The following is a 13,065-nucleotide window of genomic DNA, read 5'->3' as shown; positions in this document are numbered from 1 at the left end:
CTTTCCTTCTTGCTGGAAGTTTGCCTACATTCAACCTGTTCCTAAAAAGGGTGACCGCTCTAATCCCTCAAACTACCGTCCTATTGCTATAATTTCCTGCCTATCTAAAGTTTTTGAATCTATCCTGAACAGGAAGATTCTTAAATATCTATCTATCACTTCACAACCTTCTATCTGATCGCCAGTATGGGTTCCGTCAAGGCCGCTCTACTGGTGATCTTCTGGCTTTCCTTACTGAGTCTTGGTCATCCTCTTTAAGAGATTTTGGTGAAACTTTTGCTGTTGCCTTGGACATATCAAAAGCCTTTGATAGAGTCTGGCACAAAGCTTTGATTTCCAAACTACCCTCTTACGGTTTCTATCCTTCTCTCTGTAACTTCATCTCAAGTTTTCTTTCTGACCGTTCTATTGCTGCTGTGGTAGACGGTCACTGTTCTTCTCCTAAATCTATTAACAGTGGTGTTCCTTAAGATTCTGTCCTGTCACCCACTCTCTTTTTATTATTCATTAATGATCTTCTAAACCAAACTTCTTGTCCTATCCACTCCTATGCTGATGATACCATCCTGCACTTTTCCACGTCTTTTCATAGACGTGCAACCCTTCAGGAGGTAAACATATCACGCAGGGAAGCCACAGAACGCCTGACTTCTGATCTTTCTAAAATTTCTGATTGGGGCAGAGCAAACTTGGTATTGTTCAATGCCTCAAAAACTCAATTCCTCCATCTATCAACTCGACACAACCTTCCAGACAACTATCCCCTCTTCTTCAATGACACTCAACTGTCCCCCTCTTCTACACTGAACATCCTCGGTCTGTCCTTTACTTATAATCTGAACTGGAAACTTCACATCTCATCTCTAGCTAAAACAGCTTCTATGAAGTTAGGTGTTCTGAGACGTCTCCGCCAATTTTTCTCACCACCCCAGCTGCTAACTCTGTACAAGGGCCTTATCCGTCCATGTATGGAGTATGCTTCACATGTGTGGGGGGGTTCCACTCATACTGCTCTTCTAGACAGGGTGGAATCAAAAGCTTTTCGTCTCAACAACTCCTCTCCTCTAAATGACTGTCTTCAGCCTCTCTCTCACCGCCGCAATGTTGCATATCTAGCTGTCTTCTACCGCTATTTTCATGCCAACTGCTCTTCTGATCTTGCTAACTGCATGCCTCCCCTCCTTCCGCGGCCTCGCTGCACAAGACTTTCTTCTTTCTCTCACCCCTATTCTGTCCACCTCTCTAACGCAAGAGTTAACCAGTATTCTCAATCATTCATCCCTTTCTCTGGTAAACTCTGGAACTCCCTGCCTGCTTCTGTATTTCCACCTTCCTATGACTTGAATTTCTTCAAGAGGGAGGTTTCAAGACACTTATCCACCAATTTTTGACCACTGCTTTGACCCTTTTATGGGACTGGCATCTCAGTGGGCATTTTTTTTTATTAGATTTTTGTTGCCCTTGGCCAGTATCCTTCCTACATAAAAAAAATATATATATATATATATATATATATATATATATATATATATATATATATATATATATATATATATATATATATATATATATATATATATATATATATATATATATATATATATATATATATATATATATATATATATATATATATATATATATATATATATATATATATATATATATATATATATATATATATATATATATATATATATATATATATAAAGAGTACAGAGCTCCCAGGCCATCTGGTATGCCTATTTTTTACTATATGTATTTATTATTGGGGATATTTAATTACAGTCCACCCACCATCACCACCTCCACGGCAGCAGGTCTTAGTCCCCAAAGCTCCTCAGGCAATCAAACACCTTCACTCGCGTGCCATTCCTTGTCCTATTACCGAACATTCGTAACTGACCAGCAGCTTGACATGACGTCTTATAATTGGTCAATCGATGTTTCATTAGCGGCGACCTCTTTTCCACTGATTTCTTGATAGTCCGTCACGAGCTCTGCCGCCAATCCCTCCTGCCCACACTCGCCGCCACCTTCTGCTAAGTATCACGGAGCTTCGTTGGGAAAAATTCTCCAGTCTTCATTAGCTTCGTCGGAATGAGTCAGTGGCGGAAGATGTCTTGGGAAAACACATAAAGGGGGAAATTAGCACACACACACACACACACACATAGATAGATACTCGAAGCTAGATATATAGATTAAAAGATAGATAGGTAGGTAGATTGATAAATGGATAGATGAATAAAGAGAGAGAGAGAGAGAGAGAGAGAGAGAGAGAGAGAGAGAGAGAGAGAGAGAGAGAGAGAGAGAGAGAGAGAGAGAGAGAGACTTAAGGAGTTGTTTTCATTTCTGGATGTGCGTTGTAATCCCACGCTCAGGGCGGCACAACAGCAAGGAGAGGCATGGCCCGAGCCCAGCCTAAGGACAATGTCTCTCTAAGGGATTTTTAGGGATAAGCCGCTCGAGCTGACTGCCGCCTTGTTGTCCTGGGCACTGCTGAGACCGAGGGCAGGGAGGGAGGGAGAGAGGCAGGAAGAAAAGGGACTTAGCTTGGAGGAAGAGCTTGTCTGTGTTTTATCTCTTCGTAGGGATGATTGTTTCAGTAGGGGAATGAATTTTATTTATTTATTTGTTGCGAGAGATCCGAACGCGATACATACAGTTACATGTGTGTGTGTGTGTGTGTGTGTGTGTGTGTGTGTGTGTGTGTGTGTGTGTGTGTGTGTGTGTGTGTGTGTGTGTGTGTGTGTGTGTGTGTGTGTGTGTGTGTGTGTGTGTGTGTGTGTGTGTGTGTGTGTGTGTGTGTGTGTGTGTGTGTGTGTGTGTGTGTGTTTGCGTGCGAGGCAGCATCACAACACACACAAAGGCTGAGTAGTGCCTCTACATCCCTGAGAGAGTGTCACGGGGACTAAGGCGGTTATGAGATGAAAGGTGGGCGAGAACTTCACACTCCAGAATAAATTCCAGCGCCTGATGTGAGAGAATCGGGAAGGTGTGACGTCACCTTCAGAAATCGCAGCGATCGTGCCTCAGCCATGTAAGTGAAGCAAGAGTCGAGGGCAAAGTTGCCTTGATTTGGCTTGGCAGGTTGTCAGCACGGCACCACTTGGTATTATTCTAGCGACACATTATGAAATTCCATCCAAGTCAGCTGCCGTTGAAGGATAAATGACAAGAAAGAATATTTTCCTAGCAATAAAAAAAATCAATGTGTTAAATCAGAAGGATAGAAGGACACGATAGAAAATTTTTAATTTATTAATGGTGAAGTATTACGAAAAGACTCAACTAAAATAGCTCTCTTAACAGATGCTAACACTGCAGAGAGAGAGAGAGAGAGAGAGAGAGAGAGAGAGAGAGAGAGAGAGAGAGAGAGAGAGAGAGAGAGAGAGAGAGAGAGAGAGAGAGAGAGAGAGAGAGAGAGAGAGAGAGAGAGAGAGAGAGAGAGAGAGAGAGAGAGAGAGAGAGAGAGAGAGAGAGAGAGAGAGAGAGAGAGTGAAAAATAATTTGGGATTATTTTACTAGCTTTGGGGCACAACCCACCAGAGGGGCACAACCCACCAGAATAATGAAAACTGACTTAAAAAAAAAAAAAAACTCTTTATTTTTTAAGGACTGAAAGATGGACGATTATTGATTATTGTTGGTAATAGCAATATTTTCAGTGGGGAGAGAAAGCAGTAGTAGTTTTCTGTCTTGAATGTGCGAGGATCATATTGTAGTGTAATATGTTGTTATCGTCCAAAGTTTTAATGTGTTAGGTACAGACAGGAAGGTCTCACGCGTGTAATCAATAATAGTTCAGAGGAAAGGAGGAACAGCAGCACTAAGAAGGATGAGGCTCCGTCAGAGAAACACAGTACAGAAAAGCTCCTGGCGGGGTAACTAGAATGACTGGGTTTTAGAAGATCATGGATGTTGCCTGCAGGATGAAGGGTCTCGGCTCAGGCTCGATGAACAGAATAAGACAAAGGCAAAGTTGACTGGACAAAACTACGTTGCCAAAAATACGTGTAAATGAGCAAGACAAGAGAGAAGTGCGGAGTGTACTGATGCAGGACTGATGAACATTAGACACTGTGTTCTTGATTAGCAATGGAAGGTCGGGTCAATAGTGTGAAAAACTAGGATGGAAAATATTAGTACAAGTGTGGCTAGAGAACACAGTGTTCCAGGAAGTAAAAATATCGAAAAATATGAAAGAACCATTGTATAATAAAACTTTCTGTTGTGGAAGATCGGGAGTAAAGCTGATGAAAACTGCGTCATCATCATCATCATCATCATCATCATCATCATCATCATCATAAAATAAGGAAAGCTTCTAAAAATATTATTGAAAGAATGCAACGTGTCGAGAGAGATGGAAATCATGGGAGACGCGCACAGTATTTCTAGTGACTGTAATTTATGCTTCTCATTCTCGATATTTTTTTTTATTTTTATCACCAGTTCTACGTTTTTGTGACACAAATATGAAGGAGTGTGCGAACGATAAAGTTTCACAAAGCAAAGAACACTTTCGGCAGAAGCAAATTAAAGGCAGAAGGGAGTGAGGGGATGCGGGGCCACTTACCTCGGTGCAATGGTTGGCGCTGAGGTGACGCGTGGTGTGGTGACTGCCTCCTAGAGATTTTACCTGGTTTACGTTCCAGATGTGTGTGTGTGTGTGTGTGTGTGTATGTGTGTGTAAACGTTAACTCAAATCGATCATTTCCTCACGTCGCTTACACTCAAGAATTTGACATGTTAATAGAGACGTGTCCTTTCATCCCTCGAGGAGTGACGCCCGCTTGCCTCCCGCTCCAGCACGGTAGGCAAAGAAAACGAGAGTCTGTTCCCCCGCCTCCCCTGGAGCACCTGTTGCAGCCCCGCAGGATTACAGACTTGCAGACTGGAAAGTTCTGCATTAATTTTACCGAATCTCGTAATCTCTTGGTAAATAGGAATCGGCGAGCAACAAGCGACCTTTCCTGGTTATTCATCATGATTCGAGATCATGATCTTAAATGTAACTTGTTTATCAATGAACCTTATATTTACATGTGACAGAATAGTCAGGCGTGGAGGGAAGGGCGCCTGAAGTGTGTGGACAGTGTGAAGACCAGTGCCAAGAAATGACGGGGTTTTGAAAGCCGGAGAAACTCGGTGATGGTAAACTGTTGACGGTAAAAGATTAATGGGAAACTTTTTGGTGGTGCAAGTCAGATGAAAAATCTTTAAAGGTGGAAAAAAAATATGGGATATTTCCGTGATGGAAGAAAGATAAGGAGTTTGTCGAGGCTGGTGACTGGCGGCTGCTCAGTGTGTGTGTGTCCAGCCTGTACTGTAAACAACAAGGCAGCTCAAGCTCCTGAGTTTTCAAGCTGTTTTCAAGTATTCTGCCAGTATTTGGACCACGCAACTACAAAAGCAAGTGTGTGAAGTCCTACTGCCTGTTGTGGTGTGCAGAATTTTGAGGGAGTAGTGGGACTTAGTCTAAAAATAAGTTAAGAATCCAAGCAGCCTGGCAAAACCCTCCCTCAAATCCCTTCCCTTTGTTTGCGCATGCGCACAAGGGTTGTGACGTCAGGACGCCGTTGCCATAGAAACGCGGCGAACTGCTGAACGCCACCATGGCCCGGCAAGTAGCAGAATTACGGAAATTACAAAGACATCAGCTTAAACAAATAAATAAGGATGACTTGATAGACAGCATTTTGTCATACAACGAAGAAGAACAACTCCATACCATCACTGGACAGTTTGCTTCATTAATGCAAGAAATAAATGAGCTGAAAGCTATGCTGTCATCTCCTGACAGTGTTGTGAACAAGAGACTCACTGAAATGGAGGCCAGAATTGAGAAGCAAGGACGAATTATAGCCGCACAGCAACAGTTTTTGGAAGCTGTGTACAAGAAGGAAAGAGAGAACAACATAGTCATCCTTGGCGTACCAGAGCAGAATGAGTCACTAGAAGGCGCTACAAACGACGAAGACAAGTTAGAAGTTCTATGGAACAAAATTGGTGTCGAGGACGTCCGAGGAACGCACCGGAGGTTGGGACGTGAAGCCAACAACGGAGAAAGCCGCAGGTCTCGCCCTATACTGCTGACCCTGACGGATAAGGATGTAAGGAGTCGCGTCTTGGAGAACAGCAATCGTCTGAAGAATGCAGGAGATAATGTCAAATCCATCTATATTAAGAAGGATGTTCACCCTAGCGTCAGGAGGGAGTGGAAGAGGTTGCGAGACGTTGAGAGAGAGGAGAAGGAGAAGCCAGAAAATGTTGGGTGCGTTATCCGCCTTGATCCAAGAGAACGTAAAGTGTACAAGGATGGTGAGATAATTGATAGTTGGAATCCTTTGTTTTTTTAGATAATCCACAGCAAGTGAGTCAGATAAAGATAATGTCTTGGAATATAAACAGTGTGCGTACTAAGATGGAGAAAATGAGTGTTAGACAAATGCTGGCCAACTATGATGTGATTGGTCTAAATGAAGTAAAAACTAATGAGCATGTGCATTTCCCCGGTTATGTAACCTTTAGAAGTAAGGCCACACAATCGAGTAACAGGGGAGGCACAGTGGTGCTGGTGAGAAACTGTATCGCCCCGTTTGTTTACGAGGTTGATACCAGTGTTAATGATCAGGTGTGGTTACAGTTTCGAAACATGTATGGTGTTTTGTTTGGTTTCATCTATGTACCACCAAGTGATTCCCAGTATTATAGTCATGAGTCTTTTGCTGCTATTCAAGGAAAAATCAAGGCCAAGTACATGTGTAATGGTTACATCATGATGGGAGATATGAACGCAAGATTTGGCAAAAGAGTGAGGGAAATTTTACCATATGTACAAGAGCAAGAGAGTCACCCATATTCATACCCACATATAAATGATGATGTCAATGTTGCTAATGACAATGCAGAAGTGTTGTCTTCTATTTGTATGAATAACAAGCTTTTGGTGTTAAACAACCTGAAAACATGTAAGAATAATTTCGTGAGTGACAAAACGTACCGCAAGCGTGATGTATGGATTTCCGAGTTTGATGTATGTATTGTATCACCACAGTTGTTAGACTCTATTAATGATTTTTCAGTGATGCAACGTATCGACCTTCCATCTGACCACGCCCCAATAACTGCCACAGTGAATGTCACAGGGGTAGACCTAGATAACCTTAGTGTACGGGCGTCCACACTTGGTGGACACGCAGCTCTGTTAGGAACGGCAGGAAGATCAAGGTTGGTAAGAAAACCTGTAAGATTCTGTGAGATTGATAAGGAGAATTTTGTGAGACATATAGCACAACAAATGCCATGTATACAAGATGATGATGTGAATTCTTATGTTAACAACCTTTCGGACACTTTGTATACATATGCCAAGAGTAGTGTTGTACTGAATGAGGAAGTATCGCCTGTCAGTAGAATGGAGTTAGGGAGATGGGAGAGGCTGATGGAGGATGATGACGATGCGAGGGTATGGAAGGCAATTGATTGGAAGGGTAACTATAGTACATCTACGCATAGTGATAGTAATCTACCAAGTGATGCAGAATTTAGGGACCATTTTGAGAAAGTACTGAATCCTGCACGAGAAACTCAAAATTATTTATCAGATCTGTCTACAGATATTAATATTCCTGTGCTTGACGAACCCATCTCTCCCCTAGAAGTACAAAATCAAATAAATAGGATGAAGGTTAACAAGGCATGTGGGCCTGATGGTATCCCTCCTGGAGTTTTTTCACTTATGTCACCCCAGTGGCTTGTTACTATTGCCACATTATTTAGTTGTATTTTTTCATCTGCTATGTTCCCTTATGCATGGATTAGAGCAAAAGTATTTGTAATATTTAAGAAAGGTGACAAGACTAACACTGATAACTATCGTGGAATAAGCGTCATTAACTCTATAGCTAAACTGTATGAGATGGTACTTTGTGAACGCCTGAATCAGTGGTTCAAACCAGACAGGGAACAAGCAGGGGCGCAGAAGAAGCGTGGATGTATAGAGCATATAGTAACGCTCAGGCTGCTTACCAACACAGCCAGGTTAAAGAAGATTAAGTTGTTTGTGGTATTTATAGATTTCTCGAAAGCGTATGACATCGTTCCAAGGAAAACTCTGTTTACTGTGATGAAGGGTTTGGGGTGCGGGGCCGTGATGCTGGCCGCTATGGTGGCCATGTATCGCACCACGGAAAGTGTTATCGGTGCCGCAGTATTGAGCGCCTCACAGGGAGTCAGACAAGGATCCCCTACCTCTTGCTTTTTGTTTGTAATGTTTGTCAATATGTTAATCAGATCTGTTAAAGAAAAGTGTAGACCAGAAGTATTTATAGAATGGTTAAAAATTTTAATGCTCATGGATGATACAGTATTATTATCAACGAGTAGGGAGAATATGTACATTAAGCTAAGGATATTACAGGAATATTGTAAAGAGTATGGTATGAGGATAAACAGTGCAAAGACGAAATTTTTTGTCATCAATGGTGGGCTAGGAGACAAGGAGCCGTTTAGTGTAGGTGGTACGAGTATGAAAGTGGAACACTGTGATAGTTATATGTATTTGGGTTCACCATTTACGTGTGACGGTTCTGTGTCTTCTGCCGTCAAGGTACATGCAAAGAACAAATTATGTCATGTGTTAAAGTTTATATCGTTTTTTAAAGAAGAATAATGATATCCCCTTTATAGTAAAGCGACGTGTGTTTGACGCTGCCCTCCTGTCGTCACTAGTGTATGGTTGTGAGTCCTGGATTGATGCTGACGTTAAACCTGTAGTTAAGCTTTATAACTGGGCACTGAAACAACTGTTAGGGGTGAGAAAAACTACTCCTAACGTGGTGTGTTATGTCGAGTCGGGTTATCCATCGCTTCCTGACCTTGTGAAATATAGACAACATAAGTTTTTAAAGAAAATGTGGGATGAGAGGTCCAGTATGAATGATGATCCACTATCTTTTGCAATGAGAAAAGTAATAAACGAGAACACGAATATGGGCAAGTGCGTGAAAGAAATGATAAGAGGGGAAGTACCTGACATGTCTGTGTTATTGGAGAAAGCGAAGTGTTGCATCAGAGATTCAGGTACATCAAGATGTATAGTGTATAAAGACATAAATCCCACATTATCCACACACGAGATTTACACTAAGAGGCAAATCTTAAATGAGTTTCATAGACTGGATTTTACAAGGTTTCGATTATCTGGCCACACTCTAGCTATAGAAACAGGGCGATGGAATAGGCGAGGACGTGGCCGCTTACCGCTGGAGGAGCGGCTGTGCAGTTGTGGTGAGATACAGACGGAGAGACACGTACTGGAGAACTGTACTCTCACCCAACATCTAAGGAATAACTATAGATACGAAACAATGGAAGATGTATTTACAAAATGTACAACTAGCGAGATGTGTAATGTAATTTTCGATGTACTTAAAGTATATAAATAAGGAAATTTAAATGAATGCGAATAATTTGTATGATATCTGGTAATGTCTATTTTTGGGTAGAGAAAATTTTTTTTTATTTTGTATTTTGGGAGTTCTTTTGCTGCATTGCAAGAATATTTATTTAATGATTTAGAATATTGTGGACTACAATTATTAATGGACTACTGCTGTGGATATTTTTTTGTATTTTAGTTTTTGTTTTAGTTTTGTTTGCTGTAATATGATTGTGTAGTCAATAAATCTATCTATCTATCTATCTATATCTTCACTCCATGGAGAGAGTTCTGAAAGTTGATAAAATAAAGACACGTATAAAGAAAGTATAGAAGAATGAAAGCAGCGTTAGTTAAAGAGTGGAAGGTTTTCATCACATCACTGGTTCACTTCAGGCTGAAACACTAGCAAAGGCAAACAGTTACATCGAAAACAAACCACCAGCCAGGGACGCTCAGTGCAAACTGGATAACAGCCAATACCTGCCGTGAAATTACCTCGTGCCGCCGCCGCCCTTCACGCCACCACGCCTCAGGACGCACCATTATAATGTAAAAAAAGAAAAAAAAAATGCAAATATGAATCCAAAGGGCTTTCAGATATACAAGTGTACGGACAGTGTTCTGTGTTGACGGAGAAAGACGTGGAGAGTGACGGTGGGGAGAATATAGGCGTAGGATTTTTTTTTTTTTTAAGCAACACTAGTTGCCTACGTATTGTATTGTATCTGCACATGTTGTCGTTGCTGTTATTGCTGCTGCTGCTGCTGCTGCTGATGATGATGATGATGATGATAGTGATAATGATAATGTAATGTACTAAGCCTTCAGAGGCGGTGTTGCTTTTTTTTTGGGGGGGGTGGGTTGGGTAGCGGATGCAGTAATGCAAACAGGTCTAGCAAACTGATGAATTGGCATTTACTTTGACAGAGTAGGTGTTGGTGGTGGTGGTTGTGGTGGTGGCGGTGGTGGCGGTGATGGGGGCAGACAATGATGGCCAAGGACAGAAAAAAAAGGTAGCAAATTTTGTAGTGTGCGTCACCGCTCGATAGCTAATCACAAGGAGCCCTACAGGAGAACAAGAGGAAGGGAGAGAAGATGAATGAAGGAGAATCGAGGAGAAACAATGGGAAAGACTGGGAAGGGTTTAGCACTGTATCATAACAAGACTCAACACAGACGCCTTTGTTCGATAGTGCTCAATCATTCACAATCTTAGACTGAAAAATAAATAAAAAGTAAACGCACCGAAGAAAATACACATTAAAAAAATAAAGATGAAGCACACTATCTGAAGACCTGTATTATATTTATACCGATATACTATAAAAAAAAAAATCAAAGGATAAAGTACATTGATATGCTTTATGGCTAAACACAACCAACTCCCTCTTTAAGTGTATCGCAGTGAGAGAGAGAGAGAGAGAGAGAGAGAGAGAGAGAGAGAGAGAGAGAGAGAGAGAGAGAGAGAGAGAGAGAGAGAGAGAGAGAGAGAGAGAGAGAGATACGGATTAACACTGAGCACAAGTGTCAAATTATCATCTTGGAGCAGGAAAGTGGTAATATCCTTGGAGAGTCCCGTATGAGATGAGATGAGAGGGAAGAGTGACAGCAGACCATGAAGCAGCGAATATTGACAAGTGGCATTAATAAACACACACGTCTTGCTCTTCTTTCCCCTTCGTTTGATCGCGTTTTGCTCAACACTCGGGTCTTCCTTGGCTGTCTTCCTGTTGTTCCATAGGTGTCTCTAATGATGAGGAAGGAAGTACACGCTACGACAAACAATGCTGGAAGTAGTAGTAGTAGTACTACTACTACTAGTAGTAGTAGTAGTAGCAATGATAATAATAATAGTAATAGTCTGGCTATATTTAATTTATCTGACTATATACCAGGCCGCATCACACACTCTTAGGCCCTGCTGTAAACGAACAGTCTCGTAAACATAATAATAAAAATAATTATAATAATAATAATGATAATAATAATAATAATAATAATAATAATAATAATAATAATAATAATAATATAATAATAATAAGAGTAAGATGGTGAAAACAAAAGTAATAACGATAATATTGACTTTTTTTTCATCCGGAGGCATATACATCTTATAAGAAACAATTGACACACACAATAATTACAAAATATATTAACAATGGTAAAAGAAATCAATGTTATAGTAAAGTACAACTCAATGAAAAAAATACTAATAATGTTCAATATTAATATGAAAACCAATACTTTCAGAAGCACAGATGCATTCTTATCAACCATCCTCTGGAAATTGTTAGAGATCATTCCCTTGCATTATATAACTACTCCACGTCCTTAATATATATATATATATATATATATATATATATATATATATATATATATATATATATATATATATATATATATATATATATATATATATATATATATATATATATATATATATATATATATATATATATATATATATATATATATATATATATATATATATATATATATATATATATATATATATATATATATATATATATATATATATAAAGTCAACCAATTATGAACCTCTCTCTCTCTCTCTCTCTCTCTCTCTCTCTCTCTCTCTCTCTCTCTCTCTCTCTCTCTCTCTCTCTCTCTCTCTCTCTCTCTCTCTCTCTCTCTCTCATGGCGGAGGCTAAAGATAGTCAGGTTTACTGCACAGACATACTAGATTCGCATTTATAATCGTTGTGATGTTTTATTTCTGCTTATTTTGACAGTCTCTAGTGAAGTTATTGGAGTTTAAAATGGTATTGTCATCATTCTGGTAATAGTTTTATCAAGGAGTGAGAAAATACGTACACGAACCTAACTAGCCATCTTAGTGAGAGATCGAAGCCTTTAACCCTTTAACTGCTATCTGGTACACCTTTCCTCAATTACTAATCACTCTGAGACATTTCTACTTGTTCTGCAGCCATCTGCAATCTTTAAACTGTGTACAAATTGCAAAATCTATTCTTTTTAATCCCCTTCTTGTAGATGCTTATAAAGATTTCAGGCACTACTTTTGGTGGTGGTAATTGCTTCGTGTCGCAGTGGAAGGGTTAAGAGTCCTGATGAGATGACGAAGCCTTTAATTTAAGAGTACAGGATTCAGACATACATTCATTCATACCTACGTCATGAGTTCCCCCAGGCTAAATTTCACCACTAAGACTCCGCGTTTAAGATGTCGTCCAAAAATAATTTCGCTCTACTTTTCTTTTATATTTGTATTTTATTCTACTTAATTATTCGTTCATTCATTTCTTTCTTTATTTTTTTGCATGGGTGAGATATTCGTGGGGAATCATTTACTCGCATGGAATTTTGTAAGCAGCCGTGCAGTCGCCAGCCAGCCTTACCTATCGTGGCCATGTGAAGGCTGCGTGCGTCCACCCACAAATACCACCAGTGATAAGATGATCCTGAGAGGAGCTGAAATTAGACCTCGCAAGATAAACCAACAGACAATGGAACTTTCCCTCTCTCCCCTCACTCCTGTGCTCCCCGTCAGCCTTTCCTGCCTCGGGAAATGAAGCACGGTACATCCTTCAAGAACCATATTCATAAACCCTCTTCTCTTTCACCACCAT

The 13,065-nt window shown here is 40.2% G+C and overlaps 1 long non-coding RNA gene across 2 annotated transcripts in view; it reads left to right on the top strand.

Moving 5' to 3' along the window:
* LOC135096742 (uncharacterized) overlaps positions 1-13,065 on the top strand; it is a 65,348-nt gene that overhangs the window by 38,427 nt on the left and 13,856 nt on the right. The window lies entirely within an intron of this gene.

This window comes from Scylla paramamosain, unplaced genomic scaffold (assembly GCF_035594125.1).
Source record: "Scylla paramamosain isolate STU-SP2022 unplaced genomic scaffold, ASM3559412v1 Contig6, whole genome shotgun sequence".
Taxonomy (NCBI): domain Eukaryota; kingdom Metazoa; phylum Arthropoda; class Malacostraca; order Decapoda; family Portunidae; genus Scylla; species Scylla paramamosain.
Note: the sequence above shows the minus strand (reverse complement) of the source record. Positions and strands in the feature narration are given on the sequence as shown.